The sequence below is a fragment of the Jaculus jaculus genome, unplaced genomic scaffold, assembly GCF_020740685.1.
Source record: "Jaculus jaculus isolate mJacJac1 unplaced genomic scaffold, mJacJac1.mat.Y.cur mat_scaffold_49_1_773495_arrow_ctg1, whole genome shotgun sequence".
NCBI lineage: Eukaryota > Metazoa > Chordata > Mammalia > Rodentia > Dipodidae > Jaculus > Jaculus jaculus.
The window spans coordinates 522315-531363 of NW_025423501.1; the positions used below are offsets into that span (position 1 = coordinate 522315).

Sequence of the window (9049 nt, forward strand, 5' to 3'; positions counted from 1 at the left end):
ATTTTTTTCTTTAATTCTTAAGGCAGTGTCTCAGTCTATCCCAGGCTGACCTAAATTTACTATATAGCATCAGGTTTGACTTGAAATCACAGCTGTCCTCCTACTTCTGCTTCCTGAGCACTGGAATTAAACCTGTGTACCACCATGCCCTGATTGTACAGTGAACTGAAGCCAGACCCTAACTATTTGCAAGGAAACACCTTTATCACTCTGCCATCTGTCTAGGCCCGTTCAACTTATCTTTTTGTGTTTTTCCAGTTTTTGTGGTAGAGTCACACACTGGGCCAGGATAACCTGGAATTAACTAGGTAGGCAACAATTAGTTATCGTTATGCCCTCTAAGGGAAAGAAGCGGTAGGATACATACCTTCCTAGGGAAAGTCAGAGTTAAATGAAGGAAATTTCATCAGCAGAAGATGCAAGTGAGAGCTCACTAAAGCTCTTGGTCTGGTTAGTGACATCAGAAAGTAAAGGAGGATGGTCAGAAAACCCATTGGTTTGGCAAAGTTTTGACATCAGGAAGTCACATTTGGATCAGCTTTGTCACCTCCTTTATTTTGTGGGGTGTGTGTGTACACATGCATGCATATGCACTCACACCCTAAGAAAATGGATCTTTTGATTTTACTCTTCTCAGCAAAATGATAAAATACGTTAAGAATGAATGGGCTAAAGAGTAGGCTTAGCGATTAAGGCATTTGCCTGCAACTCTTTTTAACGCCTGTAATTTTCTGCCAGAGCACTTCAACCACAACACAAGTAAAGAGTAAAGCAAAGGAAACTGGATAGAATTGTTGGTGATAATATGTTTGATAACATTAAAATATTTATTTTGAGTAGGCATGGTGTTGATTGCCATTATTACCAGCGCATGGAATGCAAAGGGAGGAGGATTGCTTGTGCTCTGTCTCTCTCACTCTGTCTGTCTGTCTGTCTCTTTCTCACTCTCACTTTCAACACTTAATTCACTTTTTTGTACTCCATTTTATGATTTTATTACAAAAGCTTTCTAATTCCTAAACAAGTTTCCCTGGTTTTGTGAACTGGTATACTTAAACATTTCACATCATTCAAAACATTTATTCATCTGCCATGTGTAAATATTTTAACAACAGAATCATAGTTAAAAGGCAGAAAAGACATTTACTTTTTCAGTTTCTTCTTAGGTGAACATTCCAAAACTCGGGTAAATTCTGAGTCTTCACAGTCTTGTCTTTTCTTTTTTTCTTTTTTTCACTTTGGTAACCACTGGAGTCACTGGCTTGGAAAACTGGGTCCTGTTTCTCCTGGTGCCTTTTTTTCCTCATCGACTCTTCCTCCCAGAGGTCATTCACATTACCACTAATAGTTTGGTCCACATCTTCCTTAGGGGTGACATCTGCAACACCTACTAGCTCCATGCCCACACCATCTGCCTCAAAGATTTTTGGGTGCTCCTTTTTCTTCTTCTTCTCTTTCTTTGGCTCTTGCTCTGTGAGGCAATTTACATGATCACTAATATGTAGGTCCATCTCATCCTGTAGTGTGACATCTGCAAAATCTGTGAGTGCTGTGGCACCACCCTCTGTCTCACAAGTTTCTGAGTCTTTCTTTTTCTTATTCATCCTTGGCTTTTGTTCCAGGACACCATTCACATTAGCAGTTGTCTCTAGGTACACCTCTTCCTGTGGGGTGACTGCCAAATCCGTGAGCTCCGTGGTGCTACCACCTGCCTCAGAGGATTCTGGATCTTTCTTCACCATCTTTTTCTTCTTTGAAACTTTTGCAACAATTTCTTCAATGTCAGTATCTACTACATATTCAGAAGCCTTATAGCTCTTGGATTGTAACCTTGTAATATTCAGTTTTCCTCAAATGCAAAATGCTCCAGCTGCATCAGAATCTAAACAAAATGCTTCAAATTCCAGTTCATCACCCACGTTTATCTCCAAAGTTTGCCACTGCTCATATGACATCTGCTCAGGTTTAGGGATAGAGGCATTAAAACAACCATGCACTAAACAGCCACTGTGACTAGAAGACACCTTATCAACTGTGCCCATCAAGTTATGTCGAGGTTCAGGGCAAAAAATTACAAAATCGGCTTCAATGTTAAGATGAATGTGTCCTTGATCACCATAAATGTCTCCCAGTTTACCCACAAGTTTGATGTTATCATATGCGATAGGGACACCTAAAAGGCGAGACTTCAGGGACTTAGTTTTCACAGCAAACTCGTCCACAGCAACCGGGCAAACGTTGTCAGCATGGAGCCAGTGGCCTGGGCCTCCGGGGTCAGCCGGGTATGCGCCGAGCAGCTCATCCTGGGCACAGCTGACTTCCCCTGCACCTGTCAGGGCTTCCATGCACTCCGGACAGGGAGCCTGAGCGAGCGCCGGCACGTGCATGGACGCGGCCGGCTCCCGTACCTCTCCGAGTAGCGCAGGAGCACTGCATCCAGCTGCTCGCGGATCCCCGTGCGCTTCCGGTGCAGGTAGCAGGGCGACAGGGCGATGTGCCTGCAGTGCGCCCGACCACCAGGCACGAGTAGCGGCTGTTCACCAGCGCACAGGCCGTGGCGTACGTCGGCAACTACAGGCATGACAGGACGCTGGCGGGTGTCATCAAGGGCCTCCCCGAGAGCCATTGGGGCCGAGGCGAGGGGGCGCAGCCGGCAGCCATGCGACCTGTGTGGTTCTCTCGACGCTTCAACACTTAATTTAGTTACAAAAAGAGAGATAGGGAGAAGAGAGAAACAATGGGCACTCCAGAGCCTGTAGTTGCTGCAAACAATCTCCAGATATGTGCACCGTTTTTACCTCTTCTTTACATGTAAACTGTAGAATCAAACCTGGGTCATAGGGCCTTGCAAGTAAGTGCCTTAACTGCCAAGCCTCACTCTGTGTATCTATTAAATGTATGTATGTGCATATATATATATATATATATATATATATATATATATATATATATATATATATGCACATACACACAATCTTTTGCATTCCATTTCCATGGAACTGCTCAAAATTAAAATAACCTTTCCAACATTGGATTCTTGTTTTACAGAAAAATATAACTGACATTGGAAATGTATTTCTTACACTGACAGGGTATGTATGTGTCTGCACATGCATATGTGGGGAGAAGAGGACGACATTCAGTGTCCTGTTTGATCACTTCTCCAAATTATTTCCCTGAAACAGACAGTTTTCTCTCTTATTGACTATCTCCTTTCCCCTAACTCTGTCTCTTCAGATATGTATGAAATAATACAATCACAAGTTTATTCTTAGTTATTTTAATTTTATGTTGAGGACCTTATAACTTGTGAAAGAGAGGAGGGAGGCAAAAATTTAGATATCATGCCACACCCAAAGTGACAGAAGCGAGAGGCACCTACCTTCCTAGGGAAAGTCAAAAGGAACCTTTGGAAATTTCATCAGTAGAGAAAGCAAGGGAGAGCTCAACAAGCTCTTGTTCTTCTTAGTGACCACTGGAAATGAAGGAGGAGGGGCAGTTAGGAATGGAATGGGCTGTAGGGAAGGCTTAGCAATTAAGGCATTTGCCTGCATGGCCAAAGGAACCAGGTTCAATTCCCCAGGACCCACGTTATTCAGATTAAAGAGGGGGTGCATGTCTCTGGAGTCCATTTGCAATGGCTGGAGGCACTACCGCACCAATGCTCTCTCTCCCTCCCCTGTTCTCTCTTTCTCCCTCTTTCTCTACACAATAAGTAACAATAAATACATGGAATTACGTGTATGGTAGACAGTTATTTTAACTTCGAATACCATGCCCACATGGTCAAGTAAATGTTCAGAAAATTTTACTTTGGTTTCTGTTTCCCTGGGCCTTTAAGCTTTCTTCTATAATCCTCAGAATTAACTAGCTTCAAAATTATCTTTCTCTAGAGAGAACATATGTTTGTACTTTTCTGTTATCTTAGTTTGATATGATGCTCTTTTGTTCCTATTATAATGGTCTTGTGTAGATAGGTCTTGTGTAGATAGTGTGAGGCACTGTGAGGACATGGATATCCAGGTCACTTTCTGTCTGGAAGAGCACGTTGTAAGGAGTCCTGCCCTTTCTTGGGCTAATATATTCTTAACGCCACCTTTTCCACAGTGGACCCTTAGCCTTGGAAGGTGTGATAGAGAAATTTCAGTGCAGGAACTCCTGTCACCTCTATCCATCGCCTTCCTTCCTTCTGAGTCATCACAAGGTTACTGCCAACTGGAAAAAACAGTTTCTCTACCAAAAGTGAGAATACCATTAATACATAGGTAGGAACATTAAGAGAAGTGATTTCTGGGCAGATTGATGTGCATAGTATATCCAGACAGCAAAGATGTTACACATCTAGGCCTCAAGATTACACCTATTTTACGTTTGCACTATCAGGGATGTATTTCCTCCCATGGAGCATCCTCTAGTCCAGTTAGAGGGCAGTTGGCGTCCACTATGACAAATTATCACTATTTCACCCATTGGCTCATTGAGCATGGCTGGCAAAATATAAGGCTTTCAGGTTCCACTGATGTTTTGCTCCTTTTTTTTTTTTTTTCTTTCTTTTTTTGGTTTTTCGAGAGAGGGTCTCACTTTAGCCCATGCTGGCCTGGAATTCACTATAGAGACTCAGGGTGGCCTCAAACTCATGGAAATCCTGCTACTTCTTCCTCCCATGTGCTGGGATTAAAGGTGTGCACCACCATGCCTGGCTTGCTCCAGTTTTTGATAAGGCTTATGTGACTCAGGATTGTGTATTGAACTCAGGCTGGCAGGCTTTACAACCAGGCAACATTAGCCACTGAGGCATATTCCCAGCTTCTTAATTGTGGAGCCCAGGCTGGTTTCATACTCCTGGTCCTCCTGCCCCTGATCCTATAGGAATTCTGAACAGTGTGTGCCATCACACCTGGCCCTTCCACTTTTTGTTATTTATTCAATTACAATCAGATTGGGGGGAGAGAGAGCGGGGGAAGGGAGAGAGAGAGACTGGTGGGCACCTGAAAACAACTATCTAAGCATGTACCATTTTATGGATCTCAGTTGATGTGTGTAGTGGGAATCAAACCTGTGACTGTAGGGTATGCAGGCATGCATCATAACCACTGTGCAATCTCCCCATAACCATCCACCTTTAAAAGTCACCTTTATGTTAGTCAGAATAAAGATAAAGTGTCTTATTAATCTTCATGTTCATATAGTTGTATGTGTGCTTGACCAGTTTTTTTCATGTCCTAGCACAAGTGTGGAGGTCAGAGAGTACCATTGGTGGTCACTTGTCTTCCACCTTGTTGCACGGTTTCTTTCTTCTGTCTCACTTCTGTGGATGACAGTATAACAGTCCTTTGAACTTCTGTGGGTTAGCCTATCTCTGTATCCACTTTATAGTAGACATGTTTGAATTATAGACGTGCACCTCTATGGCCAGATTTTGGGGGGTAATGCTTGTACAGCAAGTGCTTTTATGCGCTGAGTCATCTCCTCAGGCCAGACATATGGTATTGTGGTTTTTCCATGTAAGGTCTTTGTCTAGCCTAGGCTGACCTTGAATTCACTCTGTACTCTCAGATTGCCAGGAATTTACTGCATACCTCTTACCTCTACCTCCTCTGTACTGAATTTAAAAGTGTGTGCCACCATGCCTTGCTAGATATGTTATTGTATTTATTTATTTGTTGTCTAAGCATATTCAAGGTATGGTCTCCCTCTAGCTGAGGCTCACCTGGAATTCAATATGTAGTCACATGGTGGCCTTGAACTCATGGCCATCCCCTTTCCTCTGCCTCCTGATTGCAGGGACTAAAAGAATGTACCACCAAATCTCATGAGATATGTTAAAAAGCTGAGAGAGGAGGCCTTGCAGGAGTACAAAGCCAACTGATAGACAATGAGAGCCTGCCTCAAATGTAAAACATACAGAAATTTAAAAACCTAGAGAAAATTTGAGTTCACTTACTTAGACTACAAACTTGTCATTGACAATGATTATTAGTCAACTTCCATGAAATGTACCTAGATGTTGGTGCATCATTCTTGACAGAGGCAGAACTCCACGATGTACAAGGAACATTGTTTTAGTTCTATCGGGTGACACAGGTAGAAGGATTCTTTTTATTTTTCTTTCTAAATTGTTTTTGTTTATTATTTATTTATTTGAGAGTGACAGACAGAGAAAGAGGGAGAAAGAGAGACGGGGGTGTGGGGAGAGAGAATGGGCACGCCAGGGCATCCAGCCACTGCAAAAGAACTCCATATGCATGCGCCCCCTTGTGCATGTGGCTAACGTTGGGTCCTTGGGAATCGAGCCTTGGACCGGGGTCAGGTTCTCTAACCACTACATAAAAACTCCAGGCACATTGGCCCCCTTGTGCATGTAGCTTACGTGTGTCCTGTGTAATCAAATCCAGGTTATTAGGCTTAACAGGCCAATAATGTGACCCTAAGCCATTTCCCAATTCCCCCCACCTTTTGTTTTTTTTAACATTATTTTTCAAGGTATGGTTTCACTGAAATAGAGGTTGGTTTGGTATTCAGGATGTAGTCTCATGGTTATCCTATCCCTGGGGCACTTAAGCCAGAATTAAAGATGTGCACCACCATGCATGGTCTGGTGTAGATTTTCAGTCCCACTTCAAGAAGCACTACTGCTCATCTCAATATCTCTGTGCTATCTTTTCAGTCCTTCATAATGTGGGGATCTTGAATCATGTTTTGGCAGTGGTTGAGGTATCTTTTCTTGATTTGTTGGTCGAATTGTGCTATCCTTGGGTCTCTATGCCTCTGTGCAAGGAAAACAGTATGCAGGGTAGACTCTGTTTGTGTACTACCGGAGGCAGTTGGATTTTCAACTTGAAGCCACTCTCATGGTACATTTAATTCCTTTTGTTGTCACATATGTGGCAACATACTGTGGGGTTGCAACATAAGAATTCAAAATTACCTGGCCCAATCCAGAGTAGGGTCTCTGCAAATATAGTTGTCATTCTTTCAGATATAACAACTCACACTTTGTTTTCAGGTATAGTAGGCCCAATTTCTGAGAAATATCATCTCAGAATTAGTCCCTTCGAAGGTCTTTACATATTAAGTTCCACACAGCATCCTTTTCCTTTATGTTGAAGGGAGTCTTGGGTATGATGTCAACCTTTCAAGTGAACAAAGAACTAGTGTTAGTCTTTTTCAATATATATGTATTTCCATGGGCAACTTCTATACTTATAGACAACACACCATTGTGTTTCCCTCTCCTCCCCTTTCCTCCCCCACTTTCTCCATAATAACTCTGCTCCTTTCATATTCCCTCGCTCTCTGCATTAGTCTCTCTTTTAATTTTATGTCATTATCATTTCTTGCTGTTATCAGGGTCTTGTATGCATATTGCTGTCGGGTCTTAAATATTGAGACCAAATTCTCCTCAGACAGTCATGTGTAAGGATGGGTATCTACTTAAACATTGAGTTTTTACCAGCTTCAAGAAATATGCTTCAGTGAGTTTTACATATATTTGGTGTAATTATATGTACTTTTTAATATTTATTTTTTTCTTTGAGGGAGAAAGTGACATATAGAGAAAAAAGTATGAATAGGCATGCCACAAACTCTACATACTGCTTACAAACTTAACACACATGTTCACCCTTGTGCATCATCTGGCTTACATGGGTCCTGGAGACTCAAACCCAGGTCCGTTGTGTTTGTTGGGAAATGAACTAACCCCTATTCTGTTACCACTTACCCCATCTTTCTTTTTTTTTTCAACTTTCTTCTTAATATTTTATTTTTGAAACTAGGTTTTCACTTCTGTACAGACTGTCCAGTAATTCAAGATAGAGTCTCAGTGTGGCTACAAAAACATGGTGATCTTGCTTTCTCTGCCTCTCAAGTGCTGAGAATTAAAGGTGTGCACTATCAAGCCTGGCCTAGTGTAGGTTTTAAATCTCTCCCTTCCTGAAGCTCTCTTGCTCATCTCAATTCCTCTGTGTTGTCTTGACTGTCATTCATAAATTGGGCATATTGACATGACTTTATTTGTCTTTTCCTGAATAGTTGGTTGTTTTTCGTTGTCCTTGCTTCTCATTGTCTCTGTGGAAGGAAAACGAGACATTCAACAAAAGTATGTGGTGTTGACTGTTTGTGTATCACAGAAAGAAGTTGAATTTTATATGTAAAGCCACTGTCATGGCTTCTGGACATTGCACCCCACTCTTCTCATTTAAATGGACCATACCATTGGGTGTTACAAAATTATTCTAAATTACTAGGCACAATCCAGGCTAGGGTTACCACAAACATGCTAGTCATTCTTTGGTTATCAGATGTACTTGTTCATAATATCAGGCAAACTTTGAACTCATAGTCAACTTTTACTTTATAGGCCTTTTCAGGCAGTGCTGGGAATAAAGGTGCAAGCCATTACTTCAATCTCGATATGTTTAATTATCAACTCTCTTGATAATGGAAAATCACAGATGAATTAAAAAGCTTGCATAATGGGTCGTATTTTACAATAGTTTTTAATGGTTGCACTTAAACAGAGATACCCTAGAAAACAATATGTATTTGCCTTAGATTTGTCCCTAATGATATTGCAATCATTTCCTGGCAAGTAAAGTATAATTCCGAATAATACATGTGCATCTTTTTCTATAAATTTAATTGCTGGGTGCAATGTAATGTACCATGTTACCATAAAGTATAAAAATGCTTCCTCTTTTTCTTCAATATCCATTTGGAATTTTTAGGTATTTTTGGAAAAGTTATGCAACCACAAATCTATGTTGAAATAATTCTTTGATATGACATATACTTTTAACCAAAGATAACTCATTTTCTTTGAAATTTTTTTCACGTTTTGCTTTTATACAATCCAAGGTCCTGGAATTCCTCATTTTCTAACCTCCTGTTCATGATTGAGCAGACATGTGATTTGCAATAAACTTAGTCACATGAGCCATTTCTTACAAATCCCTCTCCTTCTAACACTGATAATTTTCTACGAGCGAATTTCAACCACAACACAAGTAAAGAGTAAAACAAAGGAAGCTGGATATAATTGTTGGTG

The 9049-nt window shown here is 41.2% G+C and overlaps 1 pseudogene; it reads right to left on the bottom strand.

Annotated features, from left to right (window-relative positions):
• Positions 1-1143: 1143 nt before the first annotated feature.
• LOC123457445 lies at positions 1144-2661 on the bottom strand (annotated as a pseudogene).
• Positions 2662-9049: the final 6388 nt, after the last annotated feature.